This window comes from Pan paniscus, chromosome 8 (assembly GCF_029289425.2).
Source record: "Pan paniscus chromosome 8, NHGRI_mPanPan1-v2.0_pri, whole genome shotgun sequence".
NCBI lineage: Eukaryota > Metazoa > Chordata > Mammalia > Primates > Hominidae > Pan > Pan paniscus.
In genome coordinates, this window is record NC_073257.2 from 1,406,763 (window position 1) to 1,427,846 (window position 21,084).

Genomic DNA, 21,084 nt, shown 5'->3' on the forward strand with positions numbered 1-21,084 from the left:
TGCCGCCGTCTGTATAAACATGGAAATATCTACACGGTCATCTGTGTATAAATGGAAATATGAACACCGCCATCTGTACAAACATGGAAATATCTGCACCGCTATTTGTATAAACATGGAAATATCTACACCACGGTCTGTATAAACATGGAAATATCTACACCACTATCTGTATAAACATGGAAATATCTACACCGCTATCTGTATAAACATGGAAATGTCTGCACCGCTATCTCTATTAACATGGAAATATCTACAAAGACATCTGTATAAACATGGAAATACCTACACAGTCATGTGTAGGAACATTTAAATATCTACACTGTCTTCTGTATAAACATAGAAATATCTACACAGCCCTCTGTGTAAATATGGAAATATCTGCATAGGCATCTGTGTAAACATGGAAATATCTGCACCGCTATCTGCATAAACATGGAAATACCTACACCGCTGTCTCTATAATCATGGAAATATGTACACCGCTATGTGTATAAACATGGAAATATCTCGACTCCTCTCTGTATAAACATGGAAATATCTCCACCGTTATCTGTATAAACTTGGAAATATCTACAGCGCCATCTCTATAAACATTGAAATATCCACACTGCCATCTGTAAAAACATGGAAATATCTGCACAGTCATCTGAATAAACATGGAAATATCTTCACCACCATCTGTATAAACATGGAAATACCTACAATACCATCTGTATACAGATGGAAATATCTACACAGACATCTGTATAAATATGGAAATATCTACACCGCCATCTGTATAAACATGGAAATATCTACACTGCCATCTGTAGAAAGATGGAAATATCTACACCGCTATCTCTACAAATATGGAAATATCTACACCGCCATCTCTATAAACATGAAAATATCTACACTGCCATCTCCATAAAGATGGAAGTATCTACTCTGCCATGTGTAAAAAAACGGAAATATCTACACCACTATCTGTGTAAACATGGAAATATCTACACCGCTATCTGTTTAAACATGGAAATATCTACACCGCCATCTGCATGTCCATGGAATTATCTACGCCGCCATCTGTATAAACATGGAAATATCTACACGGCCATCTGTGTATAGATGGAAATATCAACACCGCCATCTGTAGAAACATGGAAATATCTACACCGCTATCTCTATAAACATGGAAATATCTGCACTGCCACCTGTAAAAACATGGAAATACCTATACAGTCATCTGTATAAACATGGAAATATCTACAATGCCATCTGTATACACATGGAAATATCTACACAGACATCTGTATAAACATGTAAATATCTACACTGCTATCTCTATAAACATGGAAATATCTACACCGCCATCTCTGTAAACATGAAAGTATCTACACTGCCATCTCCATAAACATGGAACTAACTACTCTGCCATCTGTATAAACATGGAAACATCTACACCGCCATCTGTGTGAATAAGGAAATATCTACAATGCCATCTGTATAAAGATATAAATATCTGCACCGCGATCTGTATAAACATGGAAATATCTACACCGCGATCTTTATAAACATGGAAATATCAACACCGCTATCTGTATAAACATGGAAATATCTACACAGCTATCACTATAAACATGGAAAACCTACACCGCCATCTGTAGAAACATGCAAATACCTACAAAGTCATCTGTATAAACATGGAAATATCTACACAGCCATCTGTATAAACATGGAAATATCTACACAGCCATCTGTATATACATGGAAATATCTACACCGCTATCTGTATAAACATGGAAATAACTACACCGCTATTAGTACAAGCAAGGAAATATCTACACCGTGATCTGTATAAACATGGAAATATCTTCACCGCTATCTCTATAAACATGGAAATATCTACACCCCTATCTGTATAAGCAAGGAAATATCCACACCGCTGTCTCTATAAACATGGAAAAATCAAAACCGCTATCTCTATGAACATGTAAATATCTACACCGCCATCTCTATAAACATGGAAATATCTACACCACGATCAGAATAAACATGGAAATATCTACACCGCCATCTGTATAAACATGGAAATACCTACAATACCATCTGTATACAGATGGAAATATCTACACAGACATCTGTATAAATATGGAAATATCTACACCGCCATCTGTATAAACATGGAAATATCTACACTGCCATCTGTAGAAAGATGGAAATATCTACACCGCTATCTCTATAAATATGGAAATATCTACACCGCCATCTCTATAAACATGAAAATATCTACACTGCCATCTCCATAAAGATGGAAGTATCTACTCTGCCTTGTGTATAAACACGGAAATATATACACCACTATCTGTGTAAACATGGAAATATCTACACCGCTATCTGTTTAAACATGGAAATATCTACACCGCCATCTGCATGTCCATGGAAATATCTACGCCGCCATCTGTATAAACATGGAAATATCTACACGGCCATCTGTGTATAGATGGAAATATCAACACCGCCATCTGTAGAAACATGGAAATATCTACACCGTTATCTCTATAAACATGGAAATATCTGCACTGCCACCTGTAAAAACATGGAAATACCTATACAGTCATCTGTATAAACATGGAAATATCTACAATGCCATCTGTATACACATGGAAATATCTACACAGACATCTGTATAAACATGTAAATATCTACACTGCTATCTCCATAAACATGGAAATATCTACACCGCCATCTCTGTAAACATGAAAGTATCTACACTGCCATCTCCATAAACATGGAACTAACTACTCTGCCATCTGTATAAACATGGAAACATCTACACCGCCATCTGTGTGAATAAGGAAATATCTACAATGCCATCTGTATAAAGATATAAATATCTGCACCGCGATCTGTATAAACATGGAAATATCTACACCGCGATCTTTATAAACATGGAAATATCAACACTGCTATCTGTATAAACATGGAAATATCTACACAGCTATCACTATAAACATGGAAAACGTACACCGCCATCTGTATAAACATGCAAATACCTACAAAGTCATCTGTATAAACATGGAAATATCTACACAGCCATCTGTATAAACATGGAAATATCTACACAGCCATCTGTATATACATGGAAATATCTACACCGCTATCTGTATAAACATGGAAATAACTACACCGCTATTAGTACAAGCAAGGAAATATCTACACCGTGATCTGTATAAACATGGAAATATCTTCACCGCTATCTCTATAAACATGGAAAACTCTACACACCTATCTGTATAAGCAAGGAAATATCCACACCGCTGTCTCTATAAACATGGAAAAATCAACACCGCTATCTCTATGAACATGTAAATATCTACACCGCCATCTCTATAAACATGGAAATATCTACACCACGATCAGAATAAACATGGAAATATCTACACCGCCATCTGTATAAACATGGAAATACAAAGTTATCTGTATAAACATGGAAATATCTCCACTGCTATCTCTATAGACATGGAAATATCTACACCGCCATCTGTATAAACATGGAAATACAAAGTTATCTGTAACAACATGGAAATATCTACACCGTCATCTGTATAAACATGGAAATATCTACACAGCCATGTGTATATACATGGAAATAACTACACCGCTATCTATATAAACATGGAAATAACTACACCGCAATCTGTATAAACATGGAAATATCTACACCGCCATCTACATATCCATGGAAATATCTGCGCGGCCATCTGTATAAACATGGAAATATCTACACGGTCATCTGTGTATAAATGGAAATATGAACACCGCCATCTGTACAAACATGGAAATATCTGCACCGCTATTTGTATAAACATGGAAATATCTACACCGCGGTCTGTATAAACATGGAAATATCTACACCACTATCTGTATAAACATGGAAATATCTACACCGCTATCTGTATAAACATGGAAATGTCTACACCGATATCTCTATTAACATGGAAATATCTACAAAGACATCTGTATAAACATGGAAATACCTACACAGTCATGTGTAGGAACATTTAAATATCTACACTGTCTTCTGTATAAACATAGAAATATCTACACAGCCCTCTGTGTAAATATGGAAATATCTGCATAGGCATCTGTGTAAACATGGAAATATCTGCACCGCTATCTGCATAAACATGGAAATACCTACGCCGCTGTCTCTATAATCATGGAAATATGTACACCGCTATGTGTATAAACATGGAAATATCACGACTCCTCTCTGTATAAACATGGAAATATCTCCACCGTTATCTGTATAAACTTGGAAATATCTACAGCGCCATCTCTATAAACATTGAAATATCCACACTGCCATCTGTAAAAACATGGAAATATCCACAGTCATCTGAATAAACATGGAAATATCTTCACCACCATCTGTATAAACATGGAAATACCTACAATACCATCTGTATACAGACGGAAATATCTACACAGACATCTGTATAAATATGGAAATATCTACACCGCCATCTGTATAAACATGGAAATATCTACACTGCCATCTGTAGAAAGATGGAAATATCTACACCGCTATCTCTATAAATATGGAAATATCTACACCGCCATCTCTATAAACATGAAAATATCTACACTGCCATCTCCATAAAGATGGAAGTATCTACTCTGCCATGTGTATAAACACGGAAATATCTACACCACTATCTGTGTAAACATGGAAATATCTACACCGCTATCTGTTTAAACATGGAAATATCTACACCGCCATCTGCATGTCCATGGAAATATCTACGCCGCCATCTGTATAAACATGGAAATATCTACACGGCCATCTGTGTATAGATGGAAATATCAACACCGCCATCTGTAGAAACATGGAAATATCTACACCGCTATCTCTATAAACATGGAAATATCTGCACTGCCACCTGTAAAAACATGGAAATACCTATACAGTCATCTGTATAAACATGGAAATATCTACAATGCCATCTGTATACACATGGAAATATCTACACAGACATCTGTATAAACATGTAAATATCTACACTGCTATCTCTATAAACATGGAAATATCTACACCGCCATCTCTGTAAACATGAAAGTATCTACACTGCCATCTCCATAAACATGGAACTAACTACTCTGCCATCTGTATAAACATGGAAACATCTACACCGCCATCTGTGTGAATAAGGAAATATCTACAATGCCATCTGTATAAAGATATAAATATCTGCACCGCGATCTGTATAAACATGGAAATATCTACACCGCGATCTTTATAAACATGGAAATATCAACACCGCTATCTGTATAAACATGGAAATATCTACACAGCTATCACTATAAACATGGAAAACCTACACCGCCATCTGTATAAACATGCAAATACCTACAAAGTCATCTGTATAAACATGGAAATATCTACACAGCCATCTGTATAAACATGGAAATATCTACACAGCCATCTGTATATACATGGAAATATCTACACCGCTATCTGTATAAACATGGAAATAACTACACCGCTATTAGTACAAGCAAGGAAATATCTACACCGTGATCTGTATAAACATGGAAATATCTTCACCGCTATCTCTATAAACATGGAAATCTCTACACCCCTATCTGTATAAGCAAGGAAATATCCACACCGCTGTCTCTATAAACATGGAAAAATCAACACCGCTATCTCTATGAACATGTAAATATCTACACCGCCATCTCTATAAACATGGAAATATCTACACCACGATCAGAATAAACATGGAAATATCTACACCGCTATCTGTATAAACATGGAATTATCTCCACTGCTATCTCTATAGACATGGAAATATCTACACCGACATCTGTATAAACATGGAAATACAAAGTTATCTGTATAAACATGGACATATCTACACCGCCATCTGTATAAACATGGAAATATCTACACAGCCATGTGTATATACATGGAAATAACTACACCGCTATCTATACAAACATGGAAATAACTACACCGCAATCTGTATAAACATGGAAATATCTACACCGCCATCTACATATACATGGAAATATCTGCGCCGCCGTCTGTATAAACATGGAAATATCTACACGGTCATCTGTGTATAAATGGAAATATCAACACCGCCATCTGTACAAACATGGAAATATCTGCACCGCTATTTGTATAAACATGGAAATATCTACACCGCGGTCTGCATAAACATGGAAATATCTACACCACTATCTGTATAAACATGGAAATATCTACACCGCTATCTGTATAAACATGGAAATGTCTACACCGCTATCTCTATTAACATGGAAATATCTACAAAGACATCTGTATAAACATGGAAATACCTACACAGTCATGTGTAGGAACATTTAAATATCTACACTGTCTTCTGTATAAACATAGAAATATTTACACAGCCCTCTGTGTAAATATGGAAATATCTGCATAGGCATCTGTGTAAACATGGAAATATCTGCACCGCTATCTGCATAAACATGGAAATACCTACACCGCTGTCTCTATAATCATGGAAATATGTACACCGCTATGTGTATAAACATGGAAATATCTCGACTCCTCTCTGTATAAACATGGAAATATCTCCACCGTTATCTGTATAAACTTGGAAATATCTACAGCGCCATCTCTATAAACATTGAAATATCCACACTGCCATCTGTAAAAACATGGAAATATCTACACAGACATCTGAATAAACATGGAAATATCTTCACCACCATCTGTATAAACATGGAAATACCTACAATACCATCTGTATACAGATGGAAATATCTACACAGACATCTGTATAAATATGGAAATATCTACACCGCCATCTGTATAAACATGGAAATATCTACACTGCCATCTGTAGAAAGATGGAAATATCTACACCGCTATCTCTATAAATATGGAAATATCTACACCGCCATCTCTATAAACATGAAAATATCTACACTGCCATCTCCATAAAGATGGAAGTATCTACTCTGCCATGTGTATAAACACGGAAATATCTACACCACTATCTGTGTAAACATGGAAATATCTACACCGCTATCTGTTTAAACATGGAAATATCTACACCGCCATCTGCATGTCCATGGAAATATCTACGCCGCCATCTGTAGAAACATGGAAATATCTACACCGCTATCTCTATAAACATGGAAATATCTGCACTGCCACCTGTAAAAACATGGAAATACCTATACAGTCATCTGTATAAACATGGAAATATCTACAATGCCATCTGTATACACATGGAAATATCTACACAGACATCTGTATAAACATGTAAATATCTACACTGCTATCTCTATAAACATGGAAATATCTACACCGCCATCTCTGTAAACATGAAAGTATCTACACTGCCATCTCCATAAACATGGAACTAACTACTCTGCCATCTGTATAAACATGGAAACATCTACACCGCCATCTGTGTGAATAAGGAAATATCTACAATGCCATCTGTATAAAGATATAAATATCTGCACCGCGATCTGTATAAACATGGAAATATCTACACCGCGATCTTTATAAACATGGAAATATCAACACCGCTATCTGTATAAACATGGAAATATCTACACAGCTATCACTATAAACATGGAAAACCTACACCGCCATCTGTATAAACATGCAAATACCTACAAAGTCATCTGTATAAACATGGAAATATCTACACAGCCATCTGTATAAACATGGAAATATCTACACAGCCATCTGTATATACATGGAAATATCTACACCGCTATCTGTATAAACATGGAAATAACTACACCGCTATTAGTACAAGCAAGGAAATATCTACACCGTGATCTGTATAAACATGGAAATATCTTCACCGCTATCTCTATAAACATGGAAATATCTACACCCCTATCTGTATAAGCAAGGAAATATCCAAACCGCTGTCTCTATAAACATGGAAAAATCAACACCGCTATCTCTATGAACATGTAAATATCTACACCGCCATCTCTATAAACATGGAAATATCTACACCACGATCAGAATAAACATGGAAATATCTACACTGCTATCTGTATAAACATGGAATTATCTCCACTGCTATCTCTATAGACATGGAAATATCTACACCGCCATCTGTATAAACATGGAAATACAAAGTTATCTGTGTAAACATGGACATATCTACACCGCCATCTGTATAAACATGGAAATATCTACACAGCCATGTGTATATACATGGAAATAACTACACCGCTATCTATATAAACATGGAAATAACTACACCGCAATCTGTATAAACATGGAAATATCTACACCGCCATCTACATATCCATGGAAATATCTGCGCCGCCATCTGTATAAACATGGAAATATCTACACGGTCATCTGTGTATAAATGGAAATATCAACACCGCCATCTGTACAAACATGGAAATATCTGCACCGCTATTTGTATAAACATGGAAATATCTACACCACGGTCTGCATAAACATGGAAATATCTACACCACTATCTGTATAAACATGGAAATATCTACACCGCTATCTGCATAAACATGGAAATGTCTACACCGCTATCTCTATTAACATGGAAATATCTACAAAGACATCTGTATAAACATGGAAATACCTACACAGTCATGTGTAGGAACATTTAGATATCTACACTGTCTTCTGTATAAACATAGAAATATCTACACAGCCCTCTGTGTAAATATGGAAATATCTGCATAGGCATCTGTGTAAACATGGAAATATCTGCACCGCTATCTGCATAAACATGGAAATACCTACACCGCTGTCTCTATAATCATGGAAATATGTACACCGCTTTGTGTATAAACATGGAAATATCTCGACTCCTCTCTGTATAAACATGGAAATATCTCCACCGTTATCTGTATAAACTTGGAAATATCTACAGCGCCATCTCTATAAACATTGAAATATCCACACTGCCATCTGTAAAAACATGGAAATATCTACACAGTCATCTGAATAAACATGGAAATATCTTCACCACCATCTGTATAAACATGGAAATACCTACAATACCATCTGTATACAGATGGAAATATCTACACAGACATCTGTATAAATATGGAAATATCTACACCGCCATCTGTATAAACATGGAAATATCTACACTGCCATCTGTAGAAAGATGGAAATATCTACACCGCTATCTCTATAAATATGGAAATATCTACACCGCCATCTCTATAAACATGAAAATATCTACACTGCCATCTCCATAAAGATGGAAGTATCTACTCTGCCATGTGTATAAACACGGAAATATCTACACCACTATCTGTGTAAACATGGAAATATCTACACCGCTATCTGTTTAAACATGGAAATATCTACACCGCCATCTGCATGTCCATGGAAATATCTACGCCGCCATCTGTATAAACATGGAAATATCTACACGGCCATCTGTGTATAGATGGAAATATCAACACCGCCATCTGTAGAAACATGGAAATATCTACACCGCTATCTCTATAAACATGGAAATATCTGCACTGCCACCTGTAAAAACATGGAAATACCTATACAGTCATCTGTATAAACATGGAAATATCTACAATGCCATCTGTATACACATGGAAATATCTACACAGACATCTGTATAAAGATGTAAATATCTACACTGCTATCTCTATAAACATGGAAATATCTACACCGCCATCTCTGTAAACATGAAAGTATCTACACTGCCATCTCCATAAACATGGAACTAACTACTCTGCCATCTGTATAAACATGGAAACATCAACACCGCCATCTGTGTGAATAAGGAAATATCTACAATGCCATCTGTATAAAGATATAAATATCTGCACCACGATCTGTATAAACATGGAAATATCTACACCGCGATCTTTATAAACATGGAAATATCAACACCGCTATCTGTATAAACATGGAAATATCTACACAGCTATCACTATAAACATCAAAACCTACACCGCCATCTGTATAAACATGCAAATACCTACAAAGTCATCTGTATAAACATGGAAATATCTACACAGCCATCTGTATAAACATGGAAATATCTACACAGCCATCTGTATATACATGGAAATATCTACACCGCTATCTGTATAAACATGGAAATAACTACACCGCTATTAGTACAAGCAAGGAAATATCTACACCGTGATCTGTATAAACATGGAAATATCTTCACCGCTATCTCTATAAACATGGAAATCTCTACACCCCTATCTGTATAAGCAAGGAAATATCCACACCGCTGTCTCTATAAACATGGAAAAATCAACACCGCTATCTCTATGAACATGTAAATCTCTACACCGCCATCTCTATAAACATGGAAATATCTACACCACGATCAGAATAAACATGGAAATATCTACACCGCCATCTGTATAAACATGGAAATACAAAGTTATCTGTATAAACATGGAAATATCTACACCGCCATCTGTATAAACATGGAAATATCTACACAGCCATGTGTACATACATGGAAATAACTACACCGCTAACTATATAAACATGGAAATAACTACAACGCAATCTGTATAAACATGGAAATATCTACACCGCCATCTACATATCCATGGAAATATCTGCGCCGCCGTCTGTATAAACATGGAAATATCTACACGGTCATCTGTGTATAAATGGAAATATCAACACCGCCATCTGTACAAACATGGAAATATCTGCACCGCTATTTGTATAAACATGGAAATATCTACACCGCGGTCTGTATAAACATGGAAATATCTACACCACTATCTGTATAAACATGGAAATATCTACACCGCTATCTGTATAAACATGGAAATGTCTACACCGCTATCTCTATTAACATGGAAATATCTACAAAGACATCTGTATAAACATGGAAATACCTACACAGTCATGTGTAGGAACATTTAAATATCTACACTGTCTTCTGTATAAACATAGAAATATCTACACAGCCCTCTGTGTAAATATGGAAATATCTGCATAGGCATCTGTGTAAACATGGAAATATCTGCACCGCTATCTGCATAAACATGGAAATACCTACACCGCTGTCTCTACAATCATGGAAATATGTACACCGCTATGTGTATAAACATGGAAATATCTCGACTCCTCTCTGTATAAACATGGAAATATCTCCACCGTTATCTGTATAAACTTGGAAATATCTACAGCGCCATCTCTATAAACATTGAAATATCCACACTGCCATCTGTAAAAACATGGAAATATCTACACAGTCATCTGAATAAACATGGAAATATCTTCACCACCATCTGTATAAACATGGAAATACCTACAATACCATCTGTATACAGATGGAAATATCTACAAAGACATCTGTATAAATATGGAAATATCTACACCGCCATCTGTATAAACATGGAAATATCTACACTGCCATCTGTAGAAAGATGGAAATATCTACACCGCTATCTCTATAAATATGGAAATATCTACACCGCCATCTCTATAAACATGAAAATATCTACACTGCCATCTCCATAAAGATGGAAGTATCTACTCTGCCATGTGTATAAACACGGAAATATCTACACCACTATCTGTGTAAACATGGAAATATCTACACCGCTATCTGTTTAAACATGGAAATATCTACACCGCCATCTGCATGTCCATGGAAATATCTACGCCGCCATCTGTATAAACATGGAAATATCTACACGGCCATCTGTGTATAGATGGAAATATCAACACCGCCATCTGTAGAAACATGGAAATATCTACACCGCTATCTCTATAAACATGGAAATATCTGCACTGCCACCTGTAAAAACATGGAAATACCTATACAGTCATCTGTATAAACATGGAAATATCTACAATGCCATCTGTATACACATGGAAATATCTACACAGACATCTGTATAAACATGTAAATATCTACACTGCTATCTCTATAAACATGGAAATATCTACACCGCCATCTCTGTAAACATGAAAGTATCTACACTGCCATCTCCATAAACATGGAACTAACTACTCTGCCATCTGTATAAACATGGAAACATCAACACCGCCATCTGTGTGAATAAGGAAATATCTACAATGCCATCTGTATAAAGATATAAATATCTGCACCACGATCTGTATAAACATGGAAATATCTACACCGCGATCTTTATAAACATGGAAATATCAACACCGCTATCTGTATAAACATGGAAATATCTACACAGCTATCACTATAAACATGGAAAACCTACACCGCCATCTGTATAAACATGCAAATACCTACAAAGTCATCTGTATAAACATGGAAATATCTACACAGCCATCTGTATAAACATGGAAATATCTACACAGCCATCTGTATATACATGGAAATATCTACACCGCTATCTGTATAAACATGGAAATAACTACACCGCTATTAGTACAAGCAAGGAAATATCTACACCGTGATCTGTATAAACATGGAAATATCTTCACCGCTATCTCTATAAACATGGAAATCTCTACACCCCTATCTGTATAAGCAAGGAAATATCCACACCGCTGTCTCTATAAACATGGAAAAATCAACACCGCTATCTCTATGAACATGTAAATATCTACACCGCCATCTCTATAAACATGGAAATATCTACACCACGATCAGAATAAACATGGAAATATCTACACCGCTATCTGTATAAACATGGAATTATCTCCACTGCTATCTCTATAGACATGGAAATATCTACACCGCCATCTGTATAAACATGGAAATACAAAGTTATCTGTATAAACATGGACATATCTACACCGCCATCTGTATAAACATGGAAATATCTACACAGCCATCTGTATATACATGGAAATAACTACACCGCTATCTATATAAACATGGAAATAACTACACCGCAATCTGTATAAACATGGAAATATCTACACCGCCATCTACATATCCATGGAAATATCTGCGCCGCCGTCTGTATAAACATGGAAATATCTACACGGTCATCTGTGTATAAATGGAAATATCAACACCGCCATCTGTACAAACATGGAAATATCTGCACCGCTATTTGTATAAACATGGAAATATCTACACCGCGGTCTGCATAAACATGGAAATATCTACACCACTATCTGTATAAACATGGAAATATCTACACCGCTATCTGTATAAACATGGAAATGTCTACACCGCTATCTCTATTAACATGGAAATATCTACAAAGACATCTGTATAAACATGGAAATACCTACACAGTCATGTGTAGGAACATTTAAATATCTACACTGTCTTCTGTATAAACATAGAAATATCTACACAGCCCTCTGTGTAAATATGGAAATATCTGCATAGGCATCTGTGTAAACATGGAAATATCTGCACCGCTATCTGCATAAACATGGAAATACCTACACCGCTGTCTCTATAATCATGGAAATATGTACACCGCTATGTGTATAAACATGGAAATATCTCGACTCCTCTCTGTATAAACATGGAAATATCTCCACCGTTATCTGTATAAACTTGGAAATATCTACAGCGCCATCTCTATAAACATTGAAATATCCACACTGCCATCTGTAAAAACATGGAAATATCTACACAGTCATCTGAATAAACATGGAAATATCTTCACCACCATCTGTATAAACATGGAAATACCTACAATACCATCTGTATACAGATGGAAATATCTACAAAGATATCTGTATAAATATGGAAATATCTACACCGCCATCTGTATAAACATGGAAATATCTACACTGCCATCTGTAGAAAGATGGAAATATCTACACCGCTATCTCTATAAATATGGAAATATGTACACCGCCATCTCTATAAACATGAAAATATCTACACTGCCATCTCCATAAAGATGGAAGTATCTACTCTGCCATGTGTATAAACACGGAAATATCTACACCACTATCTGTGTAAACATGGAAATATCTACACCGCTATCTGTTTAAACATGGAAATATCTACACCGCCATCTGCATGTCCATGGAAATATCTACGCCGCCATCTGTATAAACATGGAAATATCTACACGGCCATCTGTGTATAGATGGAAATATCAACACCGCCATCTGTAGAAACATGGAAATATCTACACCGCTATCTCTATAAACATGGAAATATCTGCACTGCCACCTGTAAAAACATGGAAATAGCTATACAGTCATCTGTATAAACATGGAAATATCTACAATGCCATCTGTATACACATGGAAATATCTACACAGACATCTGTATAAACATGTAAATATCTACACTGCTATCTCTATAAACATGGAAATATCTACACCGCCATCTCTGTAAACATGAAAGTATCTACACTGCCATCCCCATAAACATGGAACTAACTACTCTGCCATCTGTATAAACATGGAAACATCTACACCGCCATCTGTGTGAATAAGGAAATATCTACAATGCCATCTGTATAAAGATATAAATATCTGCACCGCGATCTGTATAAACATGGAAATATCTACACCGCGATCTTTATAAACATGGAAATATCAACACCGCTATCTGTATAAACATGGAAATATCTACACAGCTATCACTATAAACATGGAAAACCTACACCGCCATCTGTATAAACATGCAAATACCTACAAAGTCATCTGTATAAACATGGAAATATCTACACAGCCATCTGTATAAACATGGAAATATCTACACAGCCATCTGTATATACATGGAAATATCTACACCGCTATCTGTATAAACATGGAAATAACTACACCGCTATTAGTACAAGCAAGGAAATATCTACACCGTGATCTGTATAAACATGGAAATATCTTCACCGCTATCTCTATAAACATGGAAATCTCTACACCCCTATCTGTATAAGCAAGGAAATATCCACACCGCTGTCTCTATAAACATGGAAAAATCAACACCGCTATCTCTATGAGCATTTAAATATCTACACCGCCATCTCTATAAACATGGAAATATCTACACCACGATCAGAATAAACATGGAAATATCTCACCGCTATCTGTATAAACATGGAATTATCTCCACTGCTATCACTATAGACATGGAAATATCTACACCGCCATCTGTATAAACATGGAAATACAAAGTTATCTGTATAAACATGGAAATATCTACACCGCCATCTGTATAAACATGGAAATATCTACACAGCCATGTGTATATACATGGAAATAACTACACCGCTATCTATATAAACATGGAAATAACTACACCGCAATCTGTATAAACATGGAAATATCTACACCGCCATCTACATATCCATGGAAATATCTGCGCCGCCATCTGTATAAACATGGAAATATCTACACGGTCATCTGTGTATAAATGGAAATATCAACACCGCCATCTGTACAAACATGGAAATATCTGCACCGCTATGTGTATAAACATGGAAATATCTACACCGCGGTCTGTATAAACATGGAAATATCTACACCACTATCTGTATAAACATGGAAATACCTACACCGCTATCTGTATAAACATGGAAATGTCTACACCGCTATCTCTATTAACATGGAAATATCTACAAAGACATCTGTATAAACATGGAAATACCTACACAGTCATGTGTAGGAACATTTAAATATCTACACTGTCTTCTGTATTAACATAGAAATATCTACACAGCCCTCTGTGTAAATATGGAAATATCTGCATAGGCATCTGTGTAAACATGGAAATATCTGCACCGCTATCTGCATAAACATGGAAATACCTACACCGCTGTCTCTATAATCATGGAAATATGTACACCGCTATGTGTATAAACATGGAAATATCTCGACTCCTCTCTGTATAAACATGGAAATATCTCCACCGTTATCTGTATAAACTTGGAAATATCTACAGCGCCATCTCTATAAACATTGAAATATCCACACTGCCATCTGTAAAAACATGGAAATATCTACACAGTCATCTGAATAATCATGGAAATATCTTCACCACCATCTGTATAAACATGGAAATACCTACAATACCATCTGTATACAGATGGAAATATCTACACAGACATCTGTATAAATATGGAAATATCTACACCGCCATCTGTATAAACATGGAAATATCTACACTGCCATCTGTAGAAAGATGGAAATATCTACACCGCTATCTCTATAAATATGGAAATATCTACACCGCCATCTCTATAAACATGAAAATATCTACACTGCCATCTCCATAAAGATGGAAGTATCTACTCTGCCTTGTGTATAAACACGGAAATATCTACACCACTATCTGTGTAAACATGGAAATATCTACACCGCTATCTGTTTAAACATGGAAATATCTACACCGCCATCTGCATGTCCATGGAAATATCTACGCCGCCATCTGTATAAACATGGAAATATCTACACGGCCATCTGTGTATAGATGGAAATATCAACACCGCCATCTGTAGAAACATGGAAATATCTACACCGCTATCTCTATAAACATGGAAATATCTGCACTGCCACCTGTAAAAACATGGAAATAGCTATACAGTCATCTGTATAAACATGGAAATATCTACAATGCCATCTGTATACACATGGAAATATCTACACAGACATCTGTATAAACATGTAAATATCTACACTGCTATCTCTATAAACATGGAAATATCTACACCGCCATCTCTGTAAACATGAAAGTATCTACACTGCCATCTCCATAAACATGGAACTAACTACTCTGCCATCTGTATAAACATGGAAACATCTACACCGCCATCTGTGTGAATAAGGAAATATCTACAATGCCATCTGTATAAAGATATAAATATCTGCACCGCGATCTGTATAAACATGGAAATATCTACACCGCGATCTTTATAAACATGGAAATATCAACACCGCTATCTGTATAAACATGGAAATATCTACACAGCTATCACTATAAACATGGAAAACCTACACCGCCATCTGTAGAAACATGCAAATACCTACAAAGTCATCTGTATAAACATGGAAATATCTACACAGCCATCTGTATAAACATGGAAATATCTACACAGCCATCTGTATCTACATGGAAATATCTACACCGCTATCTGTATAAACATGGAAATAACTACACCGCTATTAGTACAAGCAAGGAAATATCTACACCGTGATCTGTATAAACATGGAAATATCTTCACCGCTATCTCTATAAACATGGAAATATCTACACCCCTATCTGTATAAGCAAGGAAATATCCAAACCGCTGTCTCTATAAACATGGAAAAATCAACACCGCTATCTCTATGAACATGTAAATATCTACACCGCCGTCTCTATAAACATGGAAATATCTACACCACGATCAGAATAAACATGGATATATCTACACCGCTATCTGTATAAACATGGAATTATCTCCACTGCTATCTCTATAGACATGGAAATATCTACACCGCCATCTGTATAAACATGGAAATACAAAGTTATCTGTATAAACATGGAAATATCTACACCGCCATCTGTATAAACATGGAAATATCTACACAGCCATGTGTATATACATGGAAATAACTACACCGCTATCTATATAAACATGGAAATAACTACACCGCAATCTGTATAAACATGGAAATATCTACACCGCCATCTACATATCCATGGAAATATCTGCGCCGCCATCTGTATAAACATGGAAATATCTACACGGTCATCTGTGTATAAATGGAAATATCAACACCGCCATCTGTACAAACATGGAAATATCTGCACCGCTATTTGTATAAACATGGAAATATCTACACCGCGGTCTGCATAAACATGGAAATATCTACACCACTATCTGTATAAACATGGAAATATCTACACCGCTATCTGCATAAACATGGAAATGTCTACACCGCTATCTCTATTAACATGGAAATATCTACAAAGACATCTGTATAAACATGGAAATACCTACACAGTCATGTGTAGGAACATTTAGATATCTACACTGTCTTCTGTATAAACATAGAAATATCTACACAGCCCTCTGTGTAAATATGGAAATATCTGCATAGGCATCTGTGTAAACATGGAAATATCTGCACCGCTATCTGCATAAACATGGAAATATCTACACCGCTGTCTCTATAATCATGGAAATATGTACACCGCTATGTGTATAAACATGGAAATATCTCGACTCCTCTCTCTATAAACATGGAAATATCTCCACCGTTATCTGTATAAACTTGGAAATATCTACAGCGCCATCTCTATAAACATTGAAATATCCACACTGCCATCTGTAAAAACATGGAAATATCTACACAGTCATCTGAATAAACATGGAAATATCTTCACCACCATCTGTATAAACATGGAAATACCTACAATACCATCTGTATACAGATGGAAATATCTACACAGACATCTGTATAAATATGGAAATATCTACACCGCCATCTGTATAAACATGGAAATATCTACACTGCCATCTGTAGAAAGATGGAAATACCTACACCGCTATCTCTAGAAAGATGGAAATATCTACACCGCTATCTCTATAAATATGGAAATATCTACACCGCCATCTCTATAAACATGAAAATATCTACACTGCCATCTCCATAAAGATGGAAGTATCTACTCTGCCATGTGTATAAACACGGAAATATCTACACCACTATCTGTGTAAACATGGAAATATCTACACCGCTATCTGTTTAAACATGGAAATATCTACACCGCCATCTGCATGTCCATGGAAATATCTACGCCGCCATCTGTATAAACATGGAAATATCTACACGGCCATCTGTGTATAGATGGAAATATCAACACCGCCATCTGTAGAAACGTGGAAATATCTACACCGCTATCTCTATAAACATGGAAATATCTGCACTGCCACCTGTAAAAACATGGAAATACCTATACAGTCATCTGTATAAACATGGAAATATCTACAATGCCATCTGTATACACATGGAAATATCTACACAGACATCTGTATAAACGTAAATATCTACACTGCTATCTCTATAAACATGGAAATATCTACACCGCCATCTCTGTAAACATGAAAGTATCTACACTGCCATCTCCATAAACATGGAACTAACTACTCTGCCATCTGTATAAACATGGAAACATCTACACCGCCATCTGTGTGAATAAGGAAATATCTACAATGCCATCTGTATAAAGATATAAATATCTGCACCGCGATCTGTATAAACATGGAAATATCTACACCGCGATCTTTATAAACATGGAAATATCAACACCGCTATCTGTATAAACATGGAAATATCTACACAGCTATCACTATAAACATGGAAAACCTACACCGCCATCTGTATAAACATGCAAATACCTACAAAGTCATCTGTATAAACATGGAAATATCTACACAGCCATCTGTATAAACATGGAAATATCTACACAGCCATCTGTATATACATGGAAATATCTACACCGCTATCTGTATAAACATGGAAATAACTACACCGCTATTAGTACAAGCAAGGAAATATCTACACCGTGATCTGTATAAACATGGAAATATCTTCACCGCTATCTCTATAAACATGGAAATCTCTACACCCCTATCTGTATAAGCAAGGAAATATCCACACCGCTGTCTCTATAAACATGGAAAAATCAACACCGCTATCTCTATGAGCATTTAAATATCTACACCGCCATCTCTATAAACATGGAAATATCTACACCACGATCAGAATAAACATGGAAATATCTACACCGCTATCTGTATAAACATGGAATTATCTCCACTGCTATCACTATAGACATGGAAATATCTACACCGCCATCTGTATAAACATGGAAATACAAAGTTATCTGTATAAACATGGAAATATCTACACCGCCATCTGTATAAACATGGAAATATCTACACAGCCATGTGTATATACATGGAAATAACTACACCGCTATCTATATAAACATGGAAATAACTACACCGCAATCTGTATAAACATGGAAATATCTACACCGCCATCTACATATCCATGGAAATATCTGCGCCGCCATCTGTATAAACATGGAAATATCTACACGGTCATCTGTGTATAAATGGAAATATCAACACCGCCATCTGTACAAACATGGAAATATCTGCACCGCTATGTGTATAAACATGGAAATATCTACACCGCGGTCTGTATAAACATGGAAATATCTACACCACTATCTGTATAAACATGGAAATACCTACACCGCTATCTGTATAAACATGGAAATGTCTACACCGCTATCTCTATTAACATGGAAATATCTACAAAGACATCTGTATAAACATGGAAATACCTACACAGTCATGTGTAGGAACATTTAAATATCTACACTGTCTTCTGTATTAACATAGAAATATCTACACAGCCCTCTGTGTAAATATGGAAATATCTGCATAGGCATCTGTGTAAACATGGAAATATCTGCACCGCTATCTGCATAAACATGGAAATACCTACACCGCTGTCTCTATAATCATGGAAATATGTACACCGCTATGTGTATAAACATGGAAATATCTCGACTCCTCTCTGTATAAACATGGAAATATCTCCACCGTTATCTGTATAAACTTGGAAATATCTACAGCGCCATCTCTATAAACATTGAAATATCCACACTGCCATCTGTAAAAACATGGAAATATCTACACAGTCATCTGAATAATCATGGAAATATCTTCACCACCATCTGTATAAACATGGAAATACCTACAATACCATCTGTATACAGATGGAAATATCTACACAGACATCTGTATAAATATGGAAATATCTACACCGCCATCTGTATAAACATGGAAATATCTACACTGCCATCTGTAGAAAGATGGAAATATCTACACCGCTATCTCTATAAATATGGAAATATCTACACCGCCATCTCTATAAACATGAAAATATCTACACTGCCATCTCCATAAAGATGGAAGTATCTACTCTGCCTTGTGTATAAACACGGAAATATCTACACCACTATCTGTGTAAACATGGAAATATCTACACCGCTATCTGTTTAAACATGGAAATATCTACACCGCCATCTGCATGTCCATGGAAATATCTACGCCGCCATCTGTATAAACATGGAAATATCTACACGGCCATCTGTGTATAGATGGAAATATCAACACCGCCATCTGTAG